At 37.7% G+C, this 10,820-nt stretch overlaps 1 protein-coding gene across 1 annotated transcript in view; it reads left to right on the top strand.

Annotated features, from left to right (window-relative positions):
* Positions 1-4,533: 4,533 nt before the first annotated feature.
* Positions 4,534-10,820, top strand: part of LOC103462901 (N-acetyllactosaminide alpha-1,3-galactosyltransferase-like) — a 21,317-nt gene continuing 15,030 nt past the window's right edge. The window contains exon 1 of the mRNA XM_008405944.2: positions 4,534-4,642. The gene's annotated coding sequence lies outside the window, so the exon portion shown is untranslated. The remainder of the gene's footprint in view (positions 4,643-10,820) is intronic.

Raw genomic sequence — 10,820 nt, 5'->3', positions numbered from 1 at the left:
GCATTGTTGGTTTGGCTGATGAGTTTCACAAAAGAAAAAATGTTGATGTGGTGAAAKAAGGGCTGTGTAGGAGTGGTCTGTGTACAAAACAAACCAGAGCAACCAGGTCATTTTTAGAGAAGGAAAACTACATTGTGATGAAGGTCACTGGGAACTGTGACTTAAAAAGACCAGAATCCCTGTGAAAAGCGAACAACCACACGGTGCGAAATTACAAAATGTATTGACTTCAATGTTCAAACAAGATTGTTCTGTTTATTTAATGTAAAAACACACAATACACACACTACAAAGTTCTTAGCTAAAAGGTTTCATGAATTGCAAGAAATGACTTATTAAAATCTAAACATTTGATGTATACAACTTGTGATCAACAGTGGAGTATATCTAACACAACTCGTTAATTTAAACAAGCAGCATTTGACTAGTTGGATATGCATCATAATTCATAATGATTTAAGTAACRAGAGAATTAGAACAAACCTTGTGCCTTAGGTCTCAACAGACTAGCCTCTTTCAGAAAAACAATGTTTTTGTCATATTACAAACATAAGCCAGTTTGTAATATCTTGCCATTATACGTGCTGACTAATAAGGAAATATGAAAACTAAGCTCTTTTTTTTTTTCAATTTTTAAGGGTTTTTTATGTTATTTGAATTTTTCAACTTTGTTCAAATGTATTTTGATTGCCTTTATGCTCATATGCTAGAAATTTCCTAATTCTTTCCCATTGCTGTTATGATAAGCATTGGTTAATTGCCATGATCAGTACCTTAAGCAGACAAGGACATAAAAACAACAATGACTATTTTAGGCTGCAAAAACACCAAATGTTACCAGGTATTTTTGATCTTATTTCTAGTGCAGATTTCAAATTATACTTGAAATAAGACAAAAGTAAATTACATTTATCTTTTCAGCAAGATATGGGAACTTGTTTTAGGTAAATAATTCATTAATATTGATGAAAAAGTAAGAGTTCTATTGGCAGATGAATTTACTTGTAGCAAGACATTTCCCCCATGTTATAAGTGGAATAATATGGGGTGAACTTAGTACTTTTTCCATCAATATTAAGAAATTATTTGCTTAAAACAAGATTTTATATCTTGCTGATAAGGTACATTTMAGTCAATGGTGTCTTAATTTAAGTGTACTAAGGCATTTGTGCTTGAAACTAGACAAAAACACTTGGCAAGATTGTGTGTTTTTGCAGTGAAGAGATGTWATGATTGRGGCGTACGTCTCATTCAATTTCTGTTTCAAWGTCATTCAATGTCAGTTYATAAAACAATTTTGYTSTTTTGTAMACGACTTCATTTCTACAAATTCTGGGAAGTARCTAAATACATTRAGTAAATTAAGTTGTTTCAAATGTGAGCAATAACTGACTTCACCGACAAAAGAAAGTGATTTCGTTCAAAATATGCATGACACAATAAGTTTAATTCTTATTGAATGTTTTACTCCAAGTATTCTTCATCCTCATGCAAAATGGGAGTTTCAAAGTCGGGTAGAAAAGGTGTGATGGGTTTTTCACCATAATCTGTCGGAACAATTAGATACAATTTAGCAAGCTTTGCTCTTTTGTCACTCTTTTTGTTTTATTTAGTAAAGTACTATGCAATTTAAAATTAGGAAATTAAAAAAAAACACACGACATAACATTCAAATGTGACCTACCATCGGCATGGCTGCTTTGCTTTTTAAGGAAATTGGGATCAAAGAGCAGCTGTAGCTCCTGTGTGCTTTTTTCAGACTGGCTACATGAAAATAAATGAAAGAGAAGAGCATGATGTTTAAAATATTACAAAAATACAGCCTGCTAAGTCTATAATTTTATTTACTTTGAACCCTCTGATGCGTGAGTGACTGACTATACAGTCTTCCGTGAGTGGGTCCTTTCTGACCCGGGTTCCAATCAATGTGTTTTTATGCTACTTTTGTCATTTTGATTCCAAATAATGTTTTGTATAATACTTTCTACTGTATTTTATTTCACACAAGAATTATTTCATGTTATTTTCATTTTTCACTTTTTTAAACGTTTTTAGAACAATTTGTAGAACATTTCTGACAATTTGTAGAACATTTTTAAAACAAAATGACAACAGCAGCAATTTTACAACAACAATGATGAAATGTCAATAATGGACAATATCAACATCCATTATGTGTGTGTGGGTGTGTGTGTGGGCATTGGGGGGCGTGCAACAGAGCACGTTTCCTGAAACTAGCTAGCTAACCAAGCTAGCTAACATTACTGTCTCTATTCTATTATGCTATGTGCGTCACGCATGCGAGTGTGTGTATGTGTGTGATCGATCCATCCATCCATCCATCCATCCATCCATCCATCCATCCATCCATCCATCCATGTGGGGTCAGCAGCCTAAGTAAGGAGGCTCAGAGTTCCCTCTCTCCAGCCACTTGTTCCAGCTCCTCTGGGGGAACCCATGGCGTTCCCAGGCCAGCTGAGAAACATCGTCAGAGTGTCCTGGGTCTTCCCCGAGGCCTCCTCCCGGTGGGACGTGCCCGGAACCCCTCACCAGRGAGGCGWCCAGGAGGCATCCTAACCAGATGCCCGAGCCACCTCAACTGGCTCCTCTCGACGTGGAGGAGCAGCGGCTCTACTCTGAGTCCCTCCCGGATGACTGAGCTTCTCACCCTATCTCTAAGGGAGAGCCTAGACACCCTACAGGGAAAACTAATTTTGGCCGCTTGTATCTGTGATCTCGTTCTTTCGGTCATAACCCAAAGCTCATGACGACCATAGATGAGGGTGGGAACGTGGATCGACCGGTAAATCAAGAGCTTTGCTTTTTGGTTCAGCTCTCTTTTCACCACAACAGACCGGTACAGCGCCGCTTCACTGCAGATGCTGCACCAATCCGCTCGTCGATCTCCTGCTCCATTTTTCCCTCATTGGTGAACAAGATCCTGAGATACTTAGGTCTCAGTGTGTTTGGTTCACAAAAAATGTTTTTCTGAGAGTCACAGTTTGTAAGAAACAAAGATTCCCATTAAATTCCATAGGAAATGAATGCGGGTCATTTTGGACCCACTCATGGAAGAATGGGGTAGTAACATAAAATATGCTATTTCTTAAAATGTATAAAAGGTAAATTAAAAATTTGAATTGCATGATATCGGTAACATGTTTCTTGAGGAATACCTGGAATATGAAGTGATAAAAACTTTTCATTACAAAAATATTGCAAACAGATGACCTCACCGGGTCAAAAAGGACCCAGTTACGCATCAGAGGGTTAAGATAAAATACACTGTTAGGGCTGTTACCATAAAACTATTGGCTTAAATTCTAAGTAGAATGATCAGGTATCAGACAGTTAGCGATGGGAAAATGGGTCCATGTTAATACATCGTCTAGAACTGAAACATTTGCTTGTTTTTCTTTGTTTTAGTTGTTTTGGTTTTGAACCTGGAACATCAGAAGCGTAGTAACCATTTCAAAAACACCATATTTATCATCCAAAATGTTTTGTATGTTTTTAAATGTTAGCATTTAAAAAAAAATTTAATGAAAAAGTCATTAATGTGAATGATAATAGAAATTATAGAGTTAGATGGCTGGAAAGTGAGGGAGAAGCAATCTGAGCTCTGAAACAGAATGTGCATCTTGATTATGAGAAAAACATTTATTTAAAGAAAAAAACTATTCATGTGTACCATCTCTGCCAGAAAGGAATGTATGTGTTCTCATGCATGTCTATCTTTAATCACCACATAAAAAAAAGAAGAAAAAACAAATATAAGTGCCCAAAAAAACCCTACATACACCCCTTCCTGTTTCTCTTCCTGGTGTTGGAATGAGTAGTAAGTAGCTTGATTCACCCCAGATGAAGTGCAATGCCCACATTTAAAAGATTTACTTCAATAAAAGCAGATATCTTAACGTGACCCAAAGCAAAATCCTAGAATACAAAATTTCTTGGAAGCACACAGACGACATATTTCAGAGAAAAAGGAGTTAACCAACCTGTTTAATGCGGGTGCAGACAAACAGCCATCTATGAACAGGAAACATATGAGCCAGAAAGCCAGCATGACTTTTATGGACTTGCATGACTTCATTTTAAAAAAAAAGAAAGAAAAACAAACCCATGGTACCCAGGAGGACGAGAGGGTTCTGGAAGGAAATGTTATTCTGAATTCTTCCTCCTTCTCAAAATGGTTGTAAACAGCTTAACAAATAATATTTTTTGACAAAACATACCAGCTTGTCATTTGAGCAGATTACAGTATGTTCGTGATCTCAGGTTCGATTCCCACTCCATCCGCCTCTATCGCTGTCCTGGGGGGAGACACTTCATGACAGCATGCCAGAAGGGCTGAGCAACACCGAGAGGCAACCTTGCTTTTGTCAGACTGCTCCTGACGAGCAGAGTAGGAGTTTAAATTAGCTACTCAACCACCGCTGTGTTCATGAGAGGCTCATTAATAATCGAGAACTAAATATCAAGCCTGGAAACCTGATATCTAACGGCGTGAATGTTGTGTGTGTTTTAAGTAATCTCTGCTCGGTTTGGCGGGGCGCAGGCGGTTGCCACGGCAACGGGTGTGCTTAAACGACAAAGACAGAGAGTAAAACGGTGTGCACGACAACGAGACAGTAAAAAGGTAGGAGTGGTTTTGAGTTCATCGTCTGTTCGGGTTGTTTTACCTTTGTTTACCTTTTCTGTGGCTCGTTACACCCGCTGTAGTTTCTGAACATTCAATAAACAACAAACTTGGACTAATTACCTCCTTCGTTTGTGACTATACGTCACATCAAATAGGACAAATATATTTCATTAAGTTTTAACAAATTCTACCACGATAATTATGTTAAATTAAATTAATTATATCCCGACTTCAGAAGATTTGCCTTTACCTTTACTTGGCTCTTTGATTCCTCCGATCAGTCTGTAGTTTCTCATATTGAGGTCATCAAACCAAATTTCAGATCTGGTTTGCAAACCTGCTGGCGTCACGTTTGCAACCAGCTTTTGACTGATAAACCAGAAACCTCCTCCCAGTGTAAGAATCTCACTGAGGAAGAGACTGCGTTATCTTTTCTGTCACTTTATTGGGGCCTACCATGGCATTACATAAGGAAGGGTAGTGACTGCCTTGCGACTGCCTCCCATGTAATGCATGGAAGGCAAATATTGTTCTACACCTAATACAGTGTCTCTTTATAGATTATTTATTATTCTCCCATTACCGTTAATGCGGCTCGTAACGCTGTGTGCCCACACACAAAAATGGTATCAAAACGAGCTTGGAGCTATTATTTTTATTGGGAATCGGAGTTACGACGGCGACGTAAAAAGCGAAAAACGAGCGAAATGTCCAACTGCCGAAACGCAGAGTGTAACTGACACCAACTGCCGCTCCGTTTGTCACCGCGAGTTAGCAGCGCTGCTAACAGCTCGGTTCTCTGAAGAACTGAGTAATGAAGAGAAAAGCAGAGAAGCTGGTCAGAGATCTGAGCTGCAAGTTTGTGCCGACAGTGTAAAACACCAGAACTATTAGCTTGGTGTGATGTAAATTTTATTTTTCGTTTGAATAAAAAAATAAATAATAACGTTTATTATCTGAGTATTTATCATTATGATTGGACCACGAAATTTTATTTATAAGACAAAATAAAATATCTGGATTTATTTAATCCATTGGAACCAGAACCAGGTTCTTGAACCTTTTGCAGAGAAAGATTTTGCAGAGAAAGGTTATTTATCTTCTCTGCAAAGAGAAATAACCTTCTCTTTGCAGAGAAGGTTATTTCGTCTCTGCAAATCAAAGAAGAAATAACCTCAGCTGCTGCGCTCCAGACCGTAATATGGAGAATCTCCCCACTGGACTAGAACCGAACCGAACCGAATCGCACATCCACCTGTTATAGAGAGCAACTTTCCACTGGAAAGTGTCTTAAGATGCCCTTGTGGAGCTCAGGCAACTGTTGTGCTGTTCGTGGCTGTACTCTAATAATCAGATCACGTTTAATTTGTGGCTGCAGCAAGTGTGCTTTGAACGTGCTCCCAAAACAAAAGCAGTAGTTTTCATTGCCCACCGGCAGATAAGCAAACAAAAAGAATTTGGCTAACAATTCTAAACTTGAAGAGAGAACCCAAAATGCTTTATGTGTGCTCATTTCATCGTGTGGACAAAAAGTCAACGGAAGAAAACCCACATCTGCATCCGAAGCAACTGAGTCAGTGAAGTAGCTACATATGCTAGTGCGACCTGAAGAAATTAGACCATTTCTTCAAGTTGTCATCCCTCCCCGCAATAGCTGTAGATTGCGGTAATACAATATTGTCACATTTAAGCTTTGATAGCTGGTGTTCCCACATATTTTATAGCCTAAAAGCTCTGACGAAAGCCGGTTAGCATTAGGATAACGTAAACAAACGGCAGTTCCGGCTTGCGGCGGAAGTCGCGCCCATAATTCACGCAAAGCGTCATGGGGCATAGGTAGAGATATGAATCGCGGAAGTATCGGAGATGACAAATAGCCCTCTCATTCGCTTCAAACGGTTTTTGGATCGGTCTTACGGATCCTGAAAGGGAAGCAGTTGTTCGGACTGCTTTTTTCATCAAAACTGACTGTGTGTCTGATAAAGATAGAAATCTTTCTCCACTTCGCTGTCTCACACACGTGACAGTTAGCAGAGGCTTAATAACTATAGCAACAGAACAAAGAGAAAGGCAAAGCTGCTGGTTTGGACTACAAAGACGCCATATCTGTAGTTCTAACCGTGGCGGAACACTTTGTTAATGCAGAGGGCAGAACAGACTGTCAGAACTACAAACATTGTCAGAACTACAGAGGAGGGGTGAGGTGGCAGTTAAGAACTACTTGCTGTTTTGCGCATTATATAGGTGGATTAACCTAACCACTGTTACACATTGGATTAGTGTGGCCATTTAAAATGAAGCTTACTGAAAATGTCAAAATAAAAGCCTTGACATTTTTCACATCAGGTAATTGCTCTTTTGGGCTTTATGTGACTGGTGTAAACAAACCACTGTTACAGATTGAGTTAGTGTGGTCATTAAAATGAAGCTTACTGAAATTTTCAAATTAAAAGCCTGCATATTCCTCTCACGTCAGTGCAATCCCATATTAATATTAACCTTTTTTATGTTTTTTTTTTCCTCAGGATAGTGAACTGCGTAAGGCAGTGCAAGACGCAGCAATGCACTGCTTAGCTGCACCCTGCCTTGCGCAGCATTAGCCTTTTCCTTAAAGTTATCTATTAGCTAATTTTCTTATTAATTAGGCATGTTTAGTATACTGAATGAAGCAAGTCAAATTAAAACAACATGCTAGTGATGCTCCACGTGCTACTGCCAGTATTTAGGCTAACATTAGCATTTTGGCTAATTTTAGCTTATACACTAATTTCAACATACAGAATGGTATACGTCCATGCTAGCCAACATGCTTGTGACTCTCCATGTGTTTTTGAGTACATTGCAGCGTTCTTTAGTATTGATGCTCATTTTTAGCATCAACCGACGGCAAGTGTTCCAACCGACGGGCACACTTTGGCAGGCCCCAGTTAAATTTCTTCAGGAAGTTTCTAATTATTTCTGCTATAACTGATGTCAACTGACAGTTAATACTTTCCTCACCCTCTGGTTAAAGTTGTCATTCAGGCAGTTCAAACTCCAGTTTTCTAACAATGATAACCACATGTAAATAACCTGTTTCTATACTAAAGAAGCCTCCTAGAGCAGTAATAAACCACTGATACTTATCAGTGTGAGGTGTGTGAAGCTCCTGTTTCACACTGCTTCACACAACTCTTCAAATAGCAACCTTTCTGCAGTCCTTAAATAGTGAAATGTCTGTGCTGAAAACGATGTAATGAGGCTGTGGTTCTCCCTGTTGCTGGTGAACCATTTCCTACCACACTTTGTCTTTCTACTCAATTTTCTGTTAATATACATGGATACAGAACTGTGTGAACAACCAGCTTCTTCAGCAATGACCCTTGGAAGCTTACCCTCCTTGTGAAGGGTGTCAATGAGAGTCTTCTGGACACCTGTCAAGTCAGCAGTCAGTCTCCCCCCCTCCGTGATTGTGGAGCCTACCAACCCAGACTTAGACCATTTAAAGGCTCAGGAAACATTTGCAGGTGTTTTAAAACACCAGGAAAGGTTTCCAGAGCCTTTAAATGGTCTCATTAATGTGAAACACCGTTAATGACCTTTTTACACTTCTATTTTTCTTAGACACTGAAGTTTGGGTTTTCATTATCTGTAAGCCTTATCACCAAAGTTACAAGAAACAAGGTCTTGGAATTATATGTGTGATGATTCTCAATAAGCATCACTTTCTAAGGTGGCTGGCAGAAAATATTGCACTTTACATAATATTAAAATGTTTGGAGAAACACTAGTGTATCGAAGAGGTCCATGGTAAATGAGAATTAGAATCTATTTCTTTTGCTCTAGTACATTTTATTTATTTATTTTTATTTTTATGTATGTTTTATTCTCGGATAGATTTTAGATTTACAGTATTTTCTGTAATATTTACAGTGTTTAAATTTTCATTCAAAGGTATGAGAAATGGAATCAATAAAATATCTGTTTTTCTCTTTTGCAAAGAGAAAAATATGACTTTTATGAAGTAGCAAATACCAAACAAGACCAATAAACAGGAACTTATTTTAGGTTCCTATTTCAGGTTTGCGAACATTGTAGGTTTTCAAGTATGCCGAGGCCACTGCTTTTACTCTCCCTTGTACAAGAATTTTCATGAAAACATCATAAATTTACTTTCAAGCCAGACAAAGTATTTCAGAGAATTACAAATCATTTCTCTAAAAGGCAGCTAAGTCAAAAATAATAAACAGTGGTTTGTTTTAAGAGCACGAGGTTTTTTCAGACTGGGTCACCACATAGTTCCCTCCCTGCAGTTTCCAACTGCCACTTTTATGAAGGAACACCTCTGAAATGTTTAGCTAGAGCTAGCCATATCCTCGTGACTACCAGGAAAAAAATATTGTCTAATCACCTTTTTTTTTTATCCCACAGTCTTTGTAAGGTAATAAAAGGTTTTATGGACTTACTTTGTCTCTTCCCATAATATGTGTTGTTACTGATAAACACCATTTTTATGAATTTGAAAAAGGTAAGTATAAAAGTCCCACCCCTTCACATGTGGTATCATTGAAAAGCCCTAAATGTCCCCTATAGATACCAAAAGGAATTAATTCAGTAGAATGCAAGGGGTTGGAGATATTCAAATTTAAAAATGTCCTCTACAGAGGACAAAAATGAACTCTGTTTCTATACTAAAGAAGCCTCCTGACTGGTAGTCACTTTAACGTGTTTGAAATGCGAAACAGGTTATTAAAAACGAAAGAGATGCTTTCAGATGGGTGGGAGGGTGCTGGGATGGCGCGGCCATCTGAGCGAACTGAGAATCGGAGTAAGGAAGAGAAAAGCGGAACAGCGGGACCCGCCTGCGCTTTAAATCGATTAATTAGATTCGTGTCCCACCTTGTAAAAATTATGTTTTAAAGGTGGTTTCCGTTCATTGTACGGATTCGTTTGAAAACACTTGCTTGCCAGGTGAGTCAATAATTTGTCTCTTCTAAATGATCTGTTTGGTTCATTTAAAATAATAATAATAACAATAATAATAATAATAATAAAATGTTCTTGTCAACTTTGTTCTACGAAGGAAACAATTGCGTTTTAGAACAATCAGGCTCGAAGAAGAGGCATTTTTTTTTATTTATTGTGCTTGAGTAGATCTTTCTTGTGTGCCCTGCTGAAAACCATATACGGTAGTTTATTTTTTTTCTTTTCACGAGAGAGAATGGTCCGAAACACCTCTGGGTTTTCTGTTATCAAGTTTGCAGAGAGAGGATAACTACTGCGTTTTAAATCCCGTAATTAATTAACACGTTGTTGACTGCTACTAAACAAATTAAAGAGATCTACTTTCGTTGTAATATGATTATAAGGAATTGTGATTTTAAGTCTCTTAGAAAATTATTTTTCACTTAATTTCGCCTATATATGTCTGAAAATTAGCCAACGTTTTTACGCGTAAAAACAATAAAAAATAGTTTCATTTGTGGTGTCAGAGATGTAACCCTATGGTTTAGTTAAGAACGGGACACTTGCCATTCGAGGAAGCTGGCGGGCATCTGTTTAAAAATTATAAACCAAAGTGTAATGAAAGTCATAACACGTTTCTCAACCGTGTAATTCCTAATACAGTGGGTTTTATTTCGCAAATTATTTGAAATAAATACGGTTTTTACACTTTTATTGACACATGTGAGTCGAACTTTTTTTTCAGTCCGTGTCTGTTGTAAACGTTCTCCGCAAATGGTTTGAAATTCTCTGCTTTGTCTTTTGATACCATAATAGCTCAAAAGCATTACAACAGAGGCCCATTATGTAGAACATTTTATATCATGCTTCACTTCTAGTCTGTTAATGTAGGAGGAAATGCAACTTAATTTATGAGCCTGAAAATATTTGCATCCGTCTTGTTGATATGAAACTTATAGCATTAGCTCAGAGAACAAGTGTCATTACGTAGAAGAGATTAAATCATTTCAGCTCTTTATTTCCCCCAATTAGCAATTACCAATTATCTATTCCCCTCAAATGTTATCCTATTGATTTAAAACTTATACCAGCAGTTCTTGGATTATTTCTACATAATTTCTCATTATGTAGAAATAGTTATTTTACTTTTAACTCTTTATTTCTCAGAGTTAGCACAGGGATGCATTTTTGGGCAATATGGATTTCCAGCCTGCCAAAATACGCATCCCCT

Source organism: Poecilia reticulata, linkage group LG3 (genome assembly GCF_000633615.1).
Source record: "Poecilia reticulata strain Guanapo linkage group LG3, Guppy_female_1.0+MT, whole genome shotgun sequence".
Lineage (NCBI taxonomy): Eukaryota > Metazoa > Chordata > Actinopteri > Cyprinodontiformes > Poeciliidae > Poecilia > Poecilia reticulata.
The sequence above is the reverse complement of the archived record's forward strand: the minus strand, read 5'-3'. Positions and strand labels throughout refer to the sequence as shown.